The following is a 16118-nucleotide window of genomic DNA, read 5'->3' on the forward strand; positions in this document are numbered from 1 at the left end:
AAGCCACACAATCCTGTGCAGTTGCTAGAAGCCATTCCTGGAGTAGACATTACTTTATTCAGTAGCAGCAGGGAGGAAGAAATGGTTAACCACGGATTCAGTGCTGGGTGAAATCAAAACCTGTTTCATGCATACAACAGGACTTTGAAAAGCAGCCATATATGTGATTTCACCGGTAGAAGGGTTTGACAACCCATTAAGTGTCGAGTAGTCCACCAGATATTTGTTTTATGTTTATAATTGCTGTGAAGATAAAAGCAGTTTCTCTGTTATTACTGACTTAGTTTCTTCACATCAACTTTCCCATTTTCAAGTTCTCTGTAGATACAGTTATCAGTTTCAATCAAAGAGAAAAGCATTAACCAGTCTTGTCATTAAATTTTATTATTTGCCTTTATAAATAATGTTCTTCATAATTATTAGATAAATATAAGTAATTCAATCATGAGTTAAGTTTTAGGGAGTATATATTATGTATACGTACACACGCACATGCATGTTCACAATATAGGGAAAAATATGGATGCTAGATAGAATTGAAGGCTTTAATTCAAAATGGTTCCCTTTAGTACACATTTCTATATCCAGATGAATGCAGAGCTTTTAAAAGCCCAAATGAGTTTCTAGAACCTTTTAGGACATAAAAATCTACAAATTATAACATCTTTTGTGAGTTTTGTTTTTCAGAATATAAACACTTTTTAGTTTTCGTATCTCTATTATTAACATTGGAAGTTTGGTGTCACTGAATTTTCTTCTAGTGTACAGGGTAGTGACAGCTGAATTATTGCTGCTGCTGCTGCTGCTTAAATCTCCAAAGTGTTATTGTTAGTGTGATGTCAGAGTTTTTCTGTTATACTCAACCAAGGGAAGGTAATTATTGGGAAAAAATGTACTACATCAGTTGAGTTCAACATTTTTAGAACAAAGTTGTCAAGCCTTTATTTTAATGCTATAACTTAGACAGACATACATATAATTAGATACAAACAGTTCACAGGTTGAACTAGTCTAATGGCTCAACATTTAAGGGGATGTAAGCCTGAGGTCCTGAGTTCAATGCCTGGTGGCAGGCAAGAGTGGCAGGCACAAGGTGGCAGGCAAGAGAAGAGTATCTCTGACCTCCACATGTATGCAGCAGCATGAATGCCTGGGCTACATAACAAGATCTTACTGCAAGCAGGAACAAAGAAGTGGATCTCCGAGCCACGTCATGAGGGCTTGGACCACATAAATGAACTGTACTCAAGGCAATGGCTGGCATGCCATCTCTCCTGAGTAAGAACAGTGTTTATTCTTCCTGGAGGATGCACACACACTTCAAGGTGTATCTTAGAAGTTACCAATCTTGTGATATCAAACATATAAATACTTGTCCTTGAACTTTCCAGCATCTAAGACTTCAGAAATGATAAATTACAGTGTTCTGGACTGCTAGGGGATGTCTTTCTGTATGCTATGAATATATGTTGTTCCTATTGGTTAATAAATAAGCTGCTTTGGCCTATGGCAAGGCAGCTTAGAGGCAGGCGGTAAATCCAAGGAGAGAGAAAGGAAGGAGAAAGGTGGATTCTAGAGAGACACCAGCACCGCAGAAGAAGCAAGATGTGAAAGTGCCGTGGCAACTTATAGATAAATAGAAATGGGGTAAGTTGTAAGAGCTAACTAGCAAGAAGCCTGCCATAGGCCATACAGTTGATAATTAATATTAAGCCTCTGAATGATTATTTTATAAGTGGCTGAGGGACCTTGGGGCCGGGTGGGATAGGAGGAACCCAGGACCAGAGAAACTTTCTGGCTATAATGGACTTTTACTTACAGCAGCATGAATGGACTAAGAATTCATAAGAAAATTTCATCATTGTTATTGTTATTGTTATTGTTATTAGTGTGTGTGTGTGTGTGTGTGTGTGTGTGTGTGTGTGTGTGTGTGTGACAGTGTCTCACAAAACTCAGGCTGGCTTGAACTCACTATGTAGGCCTCTCCATTCCCAGTCCTCCTGCCTTAGTCTCATTACTGCTAAGATTATAGCCACAAACCACCATGCTGGGCTACTATACTCTAAAAGTTCTTCTGAGAAGCTATATTCTATGGATATTTTCAAATACTCAAGAGATCATTAAACTTTTGCAAATTTATGTGTATTGTACAAGTAAAGATCTTATTTCCAATCTACATTAGCTCTTCCTTGTGCTGCACATGGTGAAAGTTGTCTTAAAATAAAATGTTTCACTTCAGGGAAATGGATACCAGGGATTCAATAAGTTTGCTATTGAAATAGGTAAATTTTTCTTTCAGCATAGAAATTAATGCCCATGTCCACATGGATTTAAATTATAGACATCACCTTACAGAAAAAAAAGAAGAATAATTAAATTCACATAGGACTAATAACAAACACAATAGTATTTATTTCATACTGAGTCCAGGATGAAAAATAATTCTGATAAATTAGGCAATGGCTGTTTAGCATCTAGATGGAATTAATCTTCTCTTGGGAGCTGTCTCACCAGAAGTGAGGTATACCATGATAAACTTAACACTACCTGTGGGTCATCATCCTTCCATGACCACCAGAAGCAGCTCTTTTCGCCTCTCCCTCTTCTCATAGGAACTGTTCCGGTTTTAAGGTCATCCACTGCCCACTACTAGCATGCTTTTATAAAACCTCTGTAATTGGTCCTTCCCCCACCAAAACTTTTCTGGGTATTATAATGCTAACAGGACAGCAACAGGTTATGTATGAGATTAATACAAATGAAAACACATGTCCTTTCTGAAGAACAAAACATTTTGAAATTAAGGAATTAAAACAGGAAATACTACTCAGGAAATCATGAGAGTGTGTTCAGTATTGGGAAAGAGGGGCTGAAGTGAAGGAAGAGACGACTTTCCTAGCTAATACACCCGAAGAGGCTATACGTACAGGGCACTTGCTCTTCTCCATCATGGCAATATACTCTTGAAGACTGGTACAAATTATTCATGACAGGAGGGGAGCCTGTTGCTGAGTGAGATGTAGGACCACCCTTTTAACGAAACAGAACAAGGGCCGGCCAGTCCCACAGAAAGTGACTTTCTGGATGACAGTGCCCTCAGCTCTTTTGTTCCCCTTGTTAAGTTTTCTATCTGCTGTAAAACACAGAAGAAACATCTTATCAGGACACAGGCCCTATTTACATACAGACAAGGGACTTAGAGTTCTCCTAACAACCAGCCAAAAGATCACGGTTGTTTGCAAATGAAGTTGTCATAATAACCAGTATAGGTAAGCACATGCAGGGTTTTCATACTAGAAGTAGGAAGCGCCTAGGATTTCCAATGCAACAGACAGATTATGAGATGTCTGAGTTATAATCAGGCAAATTGCTAGTAGGATTTGGTACCACCAAGAGCATAATTAGGTTTTATGAGTCAGCTGAGACCAATACCCAATTTCTGTTAACCTTATCCAATTTAATAGAACCTACAGGTTTGAAGTTCTTAATTCAGGAAAAGGGAAGTTAGGGGAAAATAACAGTCCTCAGCTAAATGGGTACAGAAGAGCAAATATATGAGGTCAGGGAATAGCTAGAGTAAATTACTTTCCAGTTTTGACTCCATGGATTCCTTTTAAGCTCACATAGACCTTCAGAAAGTCTTGGTGGTGGTGCATCTGTACTATGCAAAATAAGAGAACTCTTTCCAATATCATGGGGATGGCCTCTTAAACCATCAGCCAGTATCATTACAAGGCTGTTGTCCCCTAAGGACTTGCTTATCTATGTGATACCAGGGCAATGGATTCAGTTCCTGCAATTTTCTTTTCATCTTCCTCAATCATCACCTACGGACAGTATGACACTCATTAACACTGTCACAGCTGGTGAACAGAAGGAAGAATCGAATCTCACACTTCTCAATTTTGCTGTTTATTATCAGCTTCCTATAAATATTGGAGGGAACATGGTAGCTGCTATTGGAATACTGGCTTTACCTGTGCTTTTCATTTAGTTTGCTATTTGACCTTCAAATACCAAGAAAAGATTTTTCCCAGTGCTTCTCAAGAACACTGAAGTAATAATAAAGATTTCTGAACTCATTCTAGACCCACTGAAGCAAAAGGACTAAACAAGAAAATGACATTGTAAAACTAGGCACATTCTTTTAAGAAACACTGATCTTCTTTGAAATCACAATAAAGCAAATCCTGCATATTAAATGAGAACACTGCACTTTGCCACTAACTACTGTGGATCTTTTAATGCCGTCAAAGATAAACATGCTCAACTTTCCATACTGCAGAAAGGAAGTGAAGTGAACATATTAAAAATGAAACACTATGGGGCAACAGAAGCATTTCCATGGTTTAAGACCGTGGTTCTCAACCTTCCTAGCGCTGCAACCTTTCAATACAGTTCTTTGTGTTGTGGTGACCCCCAACCATAAAATTATTTTCCTTGCTACTCCATAACTGTAATTTTGCAACTGTTATGAATCATAATATACATACATGTGTTTGTCAATGGTCTTAGGCAATCCTGTGAAATGAGCCGAAAGGAGTCATGACCCACAGGTTGAGAACCAATGGTTTAAGTGCTTACCACCCTCAAAATGGTTTCCCTCTCTTTCTAAAGGTTGCTTTAATATAGAAATGAAAATAAAAGTAGTCTATATAATAATTCACTAACTCTACATATGTTAAACATACGCAAAAGAGTTATGCTGCATAGCCTCCTATTCTTCAACTTCTGAACCCAGAAAAGGTAAAATACAGAGAAATGCATTTGTGTCATACAGGTTAGAATATAAAGAAACATTGCTTGTTTGAAAAAGGCCAGCCTTCCATTTCTACATTTGGGAAACTGAGACACAATGTATGCACTGGGGACTGTATGACTTTCAATGAATTATAATAGTACCAGTCCACTACCTCACTGGAACAAAGTAACACAAATGTAAAGTGAAAGCACTTCCTAGCGATAAAGAAGTCTGCAAGCTAGAGAGGACACTGTACTTGATGATGTTGGAATTATGTGTTTCTCAGAAAATGGCTTTTTGTTATTTGTCATTACTTTGTAGACATTTTACCATGAGTCAGGATGAAGTACACATGCAACATAATGTTGGTAACCCTTGCTGTTCAGCACTTGACAGGTAGTCATTCAGAAAAGTGTAGGTTTCTGATTTCCCACATCTTGTGAAAATTACTTATGTGAAATATTTTTCATAAGCATGAAAACAATCATATTTGTCAATGGATCTAAAGAATACAGTGAATTCATAGTTCCTAAACGTGGATACTTTACACACACACACACACACACACACACACACACACTCAGTAGTGGTGTGCTCTTCACTGGGGAAAACTATTTCACCCACTGCCTGCATTCCTCAGTTGCCCGTAGTTCTCTGCATAGCCTTATGGGTTTTCCTCATCTACTTCGGCATGTCTAGTGTTGTCCTTTTCAGCTCATTTTTAGGTAGTCATGTTGGTGAGACTTCATGGATGTAGCATTATGACACAATTTTAACAAAAAGTATTTTTCATTCTCTAATGATGGTCAATGAAAAAGCCATTCTACTGAGCTGAGATGCTTAGATTTATTCTTAACTGCTTCTGTACATTTAAGAAATAATCAAATTCATTGACATGTTAATCAAAATCACTCACCTGTTTCTCCCTCAATAATTGAGTTTATTCAGTCTTAGTTTCCCCTAGAAGTTCCTCTAATGCATTTCTTAAAATTACCAATATTTGCAATGGAAGTGTTTTTCTTTGCTAATAGTACTAGCTTTTTTTGCACATGGTCTTGGCAAACATTTGTATTAGCAGGTATGCAGCAATATCATTCTAATAAGCAATAAAAACAGACAGGTAACCAGGAACTTGATGCCATAATCAGTGGAAATAAATCCAGACTGAGATGCTTAATTATTTAGGACTATAACTGAGGATCAACTAAATGCAGATTAGGCCTTTGCATCATGCATTTTTCCACTCAGGTACCATTTATATCTCAACTAGTAGCGGCTGAGGTGGGTGATTTATAATTCTCTGAATCCAAATCTCCTAGGAAGTAATTAGCTATAGCTGCCATACCTGTCATTATTAGTGAGCAATTCTGTCACAGATAAAATCTGCCTAGAAGACGGGGCAGGGGAGAAGAGACTGTGCATGTCTATTCAGTTTACTTCTACAGTTTCATAATGCTGAATCTTAGAATGGTCCTGTTATTAAAATGTACAAAGAGCCAAGGACTGATCTCCTAATGAACTTGCTGTAGTCTGAAATCCCATCTGTATTTGTGGCAGTGGCTGATATTGTAGAAGCTTTCCCTCATAGTAGCAATTTTATATCCAACTGGCTAAAAAAGGGAAACACAACATTTAGTAAAAAAAAAAAAATCATACGCTAGCAATTGTACTGATATTATATTAATTGCACCAAAATACTTTAAAAGAAGGTACCATTTTCATTTTATATGTGTTAAAAAATGTATAAAGCCCACTTTCAATTAGTTTCCCTAAGATCCCAAACCCATCCTCTTTGAATAAAAACATAAAGCTTTTATAGATTCAAACTTGTGTACTAATAATATAACAGCCTGTAACTATCACAGGTCCTTACATCACCGGTGGTTTTATTTTTGCCTTTTAAAGAGCACAGGCCTACTTTCCTACTTATTTCTCATCTTGGGGTGTCTTCAAATGGAAGATAATGACTTCATTTTCTGAGCCTATGGCATTAGAGATGTGTCCTGAGATCTAAATTAGGATGCAGTTATTGAGATAACAAGGTTAGCAGTCCAGAAGGGCTCAGAGAGTTTGTATGATGAAGTGCAATCATTCCACCTGGTGATTACAGCCCTGTATCTCTATCATTATCCATTGCTCACATGTAGGGGTGACCAACGATTGCCCCTCTCTGCTTGTCCACCCTTACCATTTTAAAATATTTTTAGTTTGTCAGTGTAGGCTGTTCTGTTTTATTTTCACCACCTCTTTTTCATTCTTGCTCTCTTTTGAAGCACTGTTTATACATGGAACATACCTAGATTATTCCTCCTTTCCCAGCTGAATCTCTATGGTCTGTAGCTTACTGCACTTCTCTGTTCCTAGCACACTGAGCCTGTATCCCTTGCCTTCCAGATGAGTTTGTGAATTGATTGTCTGTGATCTCTGTGCTTAAGCATTCTATCTTCATTCTTATGACTGCATACTGAAAATTTCTAGCCTTTAATTTTAAATTTTATTTATTCTTTTAAAAGTTATAGTTGAGGCACTGGATGTTGAACTATAATACTATACAGATAGATAGTCCTGTATGGCTTGTCCTTCCCATTTCCTCAGGTGGACCAAAAGCCAACAATATTACCACAGTGGCCGCCACTGATCATCAAGAGCTGTGGGATGTCTTTCCGTACGCTGTGAATATGTGTTGCTCTGATTGGTTATTAAATGAAGCTGCATTGACCTATGGCAGGGCAGGATGGAGTCAGGTGGAAAAATCCAAGAGAGAGAGTGAGAGGAGAAAGAAAAGGAAGGAGAAACTGCAAGCCACTGCCAGGAGAAGCAAGATGTGAAAGTACCAGAAAGTCATGAAGCCATATGGCAACTTACAGATAAATAGAAATGGGTTAAGTTATAAGATCTAGATAGCAAGAAGCATGCCACAGGCCATGCAACTGGTAATTAATATTGTGCCTCTGAATGAGTATTTGATAAGCAGCTGAGGGACCACATAGCCAGGGGTTCCTGGAGAAACCTTCCAGCTACAATTAAGATATAAGCCTTACCATACAGGCTCAGAATTGAAGAACACTAAGCCGACCATATGGTCTAATGACTATGGCAACTGGTAGGCTCCCCATGACCCAGTGGATTACCCTCATGCCCAACCACAAAAGGGTAGCACTAACTGAATTCAGTGGATTAAAAAGATCCAATTAGTTAAAAATTATAAAAGAAGAACATGAAGTTCAGAGAGAGAGATGATGGTGAATCATGTGGGTAGTTGCGATATGATCAAGATATATCACACATAAATGTATGAACTTTGAAAAGAATAAATTAAAATTAAAATAAAAACCTGGATATCTTGAGAATGTAGCTACAAGAATGAGGATAGTATAGATAAACACAACAGATCACAAAGCATGCCAGGAGAAAGACCTGTAGTGACCCACAGACCACTGAGATTCAGCTAAGAAAAGCAGTGCAGTCCAGGTATGCTCACAGTATATGCAATGCCTCAGAAGAAAGCAAGAATGAGAAAGAGATGATGAGACAAAACAAAACAGCCTACACAGGAAAAATAAAAAAAAAATACTCAAAAGGACACAGGTAGAGAGAGAAGGCAAACATCAACCACTCCTGTGAGTGGCAAAAATGTAGGGCTGCCATCAGGAGGTAAAATAATTGAATTTCATTATAAATAGACCACTTCTGGCTTGGAGAACATAAGACCTGGGAAAAGAAGAGATACAACAACAGCATTGAATTTATGGTAACAGAGATGAGTATGACTATGCAAGAGCATGACATGCATGATCAGCAGACCACCAACAGTGTGAACTGCCAACCAGCTGCTCTCAAGACAGATATGGGCATCAGCAGTTACCCTGGTTAAATTCCGAAGGCATTTTGACAAGAAATACGTTTTTCTAGATTCTGTAGGATTTCTGAAAAGTATTGATTTGTGATACAATGGTCTCCATGAAAAGCCCTCTTGTAAAAACAAAACGTAAAACTCTATTATTTCATTGCAGACATTTTGAGGAACACCATCCTATACCTGGTTGCTGGTGGCAGCTTCATGGAGAAGGAGAAATACACAAGTGAGTCTCAGGGATAAAATGGGTGGATAGCAAGGAAGTAGAAGACAGAGAAAAACCAATACTGGTGGTAGAGAGTGTTTGTGAGTAGTCATTCACCTTCTTCCAGTAAAGGTTTGTTTTTCCTTTAAGGACATGCTTTTTCTCCAGAGTTAGCCAATGTAGTCTAAAGACTGTGACATAGGCTGTCAATGTATCCATCTTCCCTCTATAAAGATTGGTCATGGAAGGACACAAAGCCACTCAAGTTCACTAGGGCTAGTAAGGCTACATTCAAACAACTGCAGGCACCATCTGTGACAATATAAATCCAACACTGCCAGAAGTGGTGTAGCAGCATGAGGACTGAGGAAGCTCAAGGAGAACTCAGTGAGACTGTCACGCTGATGATGTCCAGTGAGCTCTGAAGAGAACTGTCCTACACGCAGTACCCTGATTTCTTGATTATGTCAATAATTCACTCAGCAAATCAGGAAGCCAAGAGCTGTCAGCTACAGCTCTACTAAGGTGGGGGAAATAAACTTACGGAAAATTATCGCATGCCTGATCTGGGACCTGATTATGCGATATCGAGCTCTTCTACTAACAGTGTGTCTTCAGGAATGATGCATGAGGCTCACGCTCAGAAATGAGATCTAGGGGCAAAACCATTAAGAGTTGGGAAGTGAGCTAAGGCATGAGTGTGTGAGAGCATCCAGCAAGAGCAGAAAAAGTAAAGCTTCACACTTGGGAGGATCAACCTAGCTGTCAGCAAATGTAATGGTTAAATAGTCAAAAGAAGGAACAACACATGGGAGATCCATGTGTTTCTGTTCCATGAAAACAGAAATTATTTGCAAGTGAAAAAGGGTGAGCACCCTTATTGGTTATCAAATGCAGAGTGGTCAGCCTTGAAACCGTAAACACACAACAAAAACACACTCAGTAGCTTGTATTTATAGCACGTAACAGTAATATGAAAGAAAAAGAGTCTATCAACTGGAGGGGGCTTAGGAGAGGTTTAAGGGGGTAGCAGGAGGAGGTAGAGTGAGTGAATGGGGCGGGAAGGTGATATAACTCTATCTCAATTAAAAACATTTTAAAAAGATAAAACCTCTTTCATTGCAAACTGTAAAAAAAAACAAAACAAATTTTAAAGTTTAAAAACTGTATACTAGAAAACAAAGTGACACAGAACACTCCACACTAAACACAGCCATTGTGCTGTTAAAACTTAAAAATGAAGTATCCGTTGTCCCTAAAGAAAATGTGAAGCACCATCATGGAGGTGAGGCAGAAAAAGTCAAGTGTGATTTTTTTTCCCCACAGAAAAGAGAGGAAGATTGCTTCCCAGAGACTAATACTCTGAGGGAGAGAAAGATCCAGAAAGAGAGGTGCTAGGCACACATTCTGATGGAAAATATTCCACAGAACCTGTGTTCACTGGGTCTCTTTTAGGAAAGTTGTTTTGTTTTGTTTTTGTTTGTTTGTTTGTTTTAGGAGAAAAAAATTAATCAAGACCTCAGGCACAGACAAGAAATGGCTCTGAAGGTGGTAAACAGGAGTCCAATTCCTTGTTCATAACAAGGAATTATGCTTTCAGAACTAAATGTGGTTGATATGAATCCTGACAAGAGGAAGTAAAATGAGCAGAGAAAACAGGGGACAGTGCCTGCTCATCATTTGTATGTGCACACTGTCACAGGAAGCGGGGCAGAGGCTGGATGCTCAGAATTCACCTCCTAGGAATCTCCCCAGAGCTGATATCCATTCCAACAGAGAGATACATACCTAGAATTCAGTAACGTTGATTTTTTTCATCTGTGAATTCAAGTCACATGTTTCTCTTTTAACATGCCTGTTACAATATGTCTTATAAAGCTAGTTCTTTTTAAAGTCCACTCAACCTCAGCCTTACTTTTCTATTTACAATTTGTTCAATGCTACAATTTAGTTCTCCAATTATACCTATTAACAATCTTATTCTTGTTGCTCTTTGTGAGGGTTAATGAGGTGGTTAAAACATGCCCACAAAGCTGCTGCTAAGAGTTGTTCACCTATGTTTAAGGTCATTTCTGGTTTACATGCCCACTGTTGCACATTTGTGTAGAATGAAGTTCTTGAAATATCATTAGCTTAAAGTTAACCCTGGGTCATTTCTTCCTGGTAGGATTAGAAGCAATATGTTAATTTTATTACTTCTGTGCTTTTCTGTACTGCCTAAATTTTAACCAATAGTATGTATCATATTCTGGCACACCATTATTATTCTTAGAAAATATAACCCATTGTTGACCTACTAATGTAAATGGTTGACTTGTACACACACGCCATTTTACTCTCTGCGCTCTGCAAGTTCCCCAGACTGAGGCTCCAAAGCTCACGTTGGGTCTCTAGGTTTTCAGGGCCTTCCATTTCTTCTGTTTTGCTGTCACAATTGTGCTAAGGTGGATGTCCCATACTATCTGACCAACAAAAGGACTGACATGGAGTCCACTTTTACTTCCTTGGTATGATTTTAAAGTTCAGGAGAAAATACACTTATTTCACATAAAACATAAAGAAAAAACAAAAACAAAAACAAAACAAAACTAGATGGTGATAAACACTTTCCCAGAAACTGAAGACATAGGGACACAACAGATTATTTCTAAGTGTAAAAGTAGATGTAAAGTAGATTTGCAATTGAAAAAAAGAAAATAATATTTTCTTTTGAAAAAAAGAAAATTTGCCATTGAAAAAAAGAAAATAATAACTTCATTGTGATTTAAAATACATGTATTTACTTGTTTATTGCCTAAGAGATAAAAGATGATTTTCTCTAAAATGTCTGTAAAAACTATTGAGAGTAGCATGAGCTGGGACCTTACTTAGCTTATCTTCCAAGGAACTTTGCTGGGCCTGGGTGAGCTGGCCACTGACTCACCTCACAGCATGGAAGCAGGACATCAGGAACATAACTGGAGGGAACGTGCCCCCTACTGTCTTCCTAGTCAAGGCAGTCATCCCATAGTGTCCATCAGGAGGGGTGCAGGACACAGACAGGTGTAGCTATCACTCAAGCCGCTCAGGTAAAGAGGCGTATGTATGGCGTCATATATCCTTCCATTCCTTGAACTCATTTCAGGCTCCACATATCATAAGACAGTCTAAACATTATAGAAACACTTGGTACTCTGTACTATTTAGAGAACAATTACAAGAAAAATAACCTCTATATTAGTACAGTTCCTCCCCCCTCAACCAATACTTTTCTCCCCCTATTGACTGGATCCAACGGTTCAGAGTCATGGGTATTAAAGTAGATTATATTTGAAATGAGACCATGGAATCCACTAAGGATGTTGATTCTGTATTCAATTTCTATCACACCCCCACGTGTCCCCTGCGTATTTTACCTCCTGTAACAACTCCTCCCCCTTTAGCTTCACTTCTCAAGTCTCATTTCTGTCACAGAATGCTCACCTCCTGCCTAGGGTTTCTGAAGCTGTATATGTTGATTCTAGTCACTCATCAAAATGACTCCTGAAATAATCTTCATGAAAGCTTCCAATGTCTTCGGCCTTTCTCAAGCACTGCCCCACTGTTTTACTTTCTGCTCAGTTCCTTGAATTCACATTTCAAGCTTCAAAATTCTACTGCTTGACCTTTAAGGATCAGATCAATTCATGCCAATTTCAAAAATATTATTTGTCCATGAAGAAGTTTCTTATTCTTTCACAAAATGATAGACATACCCAACTTTCATAAGATGCCTCTTATATCTAGGTGCTCTTACAGAACTCTGTAGGACCATGAGCCACACAGGGACATTTTTATAGAGGGACTTCATTAATAGATCTATTAAATAAAAGCATACTAATTGAAAGAAATTAAAGACTATGGATGGTGGCCTCAGTGCTAGAGGTTCAAGTGACTGGCTACATTCCATTTAGTCTACTGAATCACTCACAACTGCCTGGTCTTAAATGATAACCTCCAAAGCATCAGTAAACAGTCAGGTCAGGTCACAGAAGTTAAAATATGCAGGAGACACGTGGGTTGGGGGAATGATAGAAATGACAGACTGAAAAGACAGACGTGTATGCAGTACTCTATTTTGATGTAGAGTTACCTAATCTCCCAGCTAAGTAGGTTAATCTCCCTGACACTGGGAACAGCATACTGCAATGGAAAGAAAAATGGATACTGGATGGCAGACTTGTTTTTTGCATCTAACTTTCTATTCTTTTCTTTGTCAACTTAAAAAAAATGATTTAAATTTTCTGAGCTTCAAGTAACTCTGTCAAGAAAATGGTAACACTATAGTAACAAACCCAGTACTTTTGCATCTATAACACGTACAATATCTTTAAATAAATTAATAAAGCAGTGTCATACTGGAATGTTACAGGGAATAACTGACATGAAATACTTCACTTCTGCTTCAGTTTCTAGTAGCTTTGGAATACTTTTCAGAGGTGAAATAATAGTAAACAGCAATTGAGCTTTAAAGTTATGTTTGCTAATTATTTCAGTAATGTGAGAAAACCTGGTGAGGAACTAAGTAGCCTCTTTAAAACAGTGGAGTTTTCAGGAGTTCAACTGGTTATACAACTAGTCTGAAGAACTGAGAAGGTAAGTAGTCTACTGTCATTTCTCTTTCTGAATTAGCCTTTGCATCTTACAAGCACACAGCCTACACGATCGTTGTTCAACAACAAATGTCCAGGTATATCATGATGGACATATTAATTTACAGTTTTTAGTATTAAAATGCTTTATAATATCCCATTACAAAGGGAAGGCAGGAAATGACATTTTAGAGATTTCTGCACTCTTTTTAAGTGTGACTGTGGAGGTCCACAGAGGTTTCCCAGTGAGATATGATCTTGCTTTACCCAGCAAGTGCTACATTCGAGGATGGCTTAACCATGTACATGGTTTCTAGGAGATTGGAAGGTTCTACAGTTGGTTGAGCTAGGGGGAGGTCTTTTGCTCCGCCCCTTGGCATTCCTATAAATAGCCCTTTAGAAGAGACAGGAGGGGCTGGTGGATAAAGATCCAGGCCCTCCAAGGCCATCCTGTGTTTCTATCTATTTCTCTCCCCTCTATGCTTCTATCTAAATCTCTTATCCCTCACTCCTCAAGAGTTCCCTGGGGTAAAATGTGGGAGTCAGTCTCCCAGCCGGTCTCCCACAGTGTCAGTACTGCTATGTTACAGCATATGGCTATAGAAACACAAATACCTAGAATTATTATAGAATATAACATTTTCGCACTGGATAAAATGAAATAGAAGTTAATTTACATAATAATCCTTCCACTTTCAAATGTTTGGAATAAACTTATTGTATGCACTAGCATCACTGAAAAACAAGTGTAAGATTCCAGGTAACTCTTTAGGAAAGCTTTGTGCAGAGCTGATTTTTATCACTGGATCCCATGTTTGAATTAAAATTTCATAGTTGAATAAGTGAAATGGATTATTGTAGTGGGTATTTGTTTCACCTATGGCCCCTAGGGTGTGGTCTTTTGGCAAGCTTAAGATCTGGGGAGCACGTATGTGGGGCCCCTTCTCTTTTTGAGCTCTTGGATGGTGAAGACCCAGTCAGGCAGCATGAAGCAGCTTGAGAACAGTTCTCAGCCTTCCAGGGACTCTACTACTGAATTTGCCTTATCCTGTATCAATGAGTTGCCGCTGCGCCCCCCCCCTCCCGCGCCATATAATTCATTAATTAATAGTCCTTTTCTCAGTAATCCATGGATTTCCTGTATTAGATTATAGAAAATACCTCTGAATTTTGCATGCTGAATTTTTACATTCTTCTTGTATCACAACCAGAAAACCTGACAAATTCTTATATTTATGGGCATTATAGAATTACTCTAAAATGTCTTACAAATTTAGAATTCTAAACTATTTTGGGTTTTTCAGAAATGTATTTCATAAATGTAACTTTTCCATGGCTTTTAATGGTTCCACAGAGTTCAATCTGAACATGCTTCATCCATGCTTCCCTTTTCTTTGTTTGACACAGTAGCAGGCATTATTTATTTCTAAGATACAAATTTTCTTCAATGAAGTTACAAACTAATATTAACATTCCACAAAAGCTTAATGTATGACATATTCATCAGAAACAACCTAAGCATTAATCAGATTATTCAGTTAATCTGAAATCTTTATCATGACTCATTAGTCCACTTAATAGAATAGCTTTCTCTTCATTAACTTCTAGCATGTTACTCTCTAATGCATTCTTAATAAGTCTGCATGTTTTTCTTTTGTTTCTGGATTTGATTTTAAAAACAGGAGAAACTTCACAAAATATTTTGCTTCAGAATGCAGTTGTAGGAAACTCAAGATAATGTCAAGGCATAATCATCATTGTGCTTTTCTTTAATGGTCTGTCAAACACTTTCTTTTATGTAAATTTACCAGCCTAGCAGTATTCAATCTCTTGTCAGCCTGCAGGAAATGTCATTATCTCCCCAGTGAAGCTTTCAGGGTGCCTACTGCAAACCTTCACTGGTGCTACAGTGTCTGAAGCAAGCAGAAAAACATAAAATTCCTGACAAGGATTTGAAGTGGTTTGTTCTCTGTTTTTCACATAACAGTGAAAGCACTAAATTATTCCCAAGTATAACAACTAGTGCAGACTCCAGAGTTGACAAACACTATCTATGATGAAAATATTATTAATAATATGATCCTGGCATATCACATCAAGTGCAATGTTATAATATATATATATATAGAGAGAGAGAGAGAGAGAGAGAAATTGACACATATGTAGAAAAATATTTGATGGATGGATAGCTAGATAGATCAAATTGTACATTCATCTGTACTTGTTTGAATCTTATAATAAACTATGGAGATCCATGTAGTTAGGAGTCTCTTCAACAAAATTTAAAAAACAAAAAAAATACATCAATCTGATTTGAGTTAATAAAGTGGAAATTTCAACAAAGATAGTTTGCAAAGTGGCTGTTCCAATTACTCCAACAGGATACATTAAGTATAACTACAAAATTTTAACAGCAGTGGAGGTTGGAGTATAAAGGCTTGTTCTTGTGGGGTGCAAAGGGAGCACACTCCATATCCAGGTTTTTATTTTCCTATTCCAAATCCTTTAGAATAGATTTAGCTAAAAGTTTCAAACAGCAGGAGCCAAGATGTGATATTTTATATATATTCACACTACATTATTTGCTTGACTTTGTTTTCTGCTTTAATGTTCTAATTATAGCAATGGGAGGTGAATATAAAATCCATCTTTAGATCCTAGCAGCCTTATTTTCAAAATGTGTTCAGACTCTGCAGCTCTTCTCTA

The 16118-nt window shown here is 37.8% G+C and overlaps 1 protein-coding gene across 27 annotated transcripts in view; it reads right to left on the reverse strand.

Moving 5' to 3' along the window:
• The window catches only part of Gulp1 (GULP PTB domain containing engulfment adaptor 1), a 253266-nt gene that overhangs the window by 66454 nt on the left and 170694 nt on the right, over positions 1-16118 (reverse strand). The gene's annotated exons all lie outside the window — the stretch shown is intronic.

This window comes from Peromyscus maniculatus, chromosome 13 (assembly GCF_049852395.1).
Source record: "Peromyscus maniculatus bairdii isolate BWxNUB_F1_BW_parent chromosome 13, HU_Pman_BW_mat_3.1, whole genome shotgun sequence".
Taxonomy (NCBI): domain Eukaryota; kingdom Metazoa; phylum Chordata; class Mammalia; order Rodentia; family Cricetidae; genus Peromyscus; species Peromyscus maniculatus.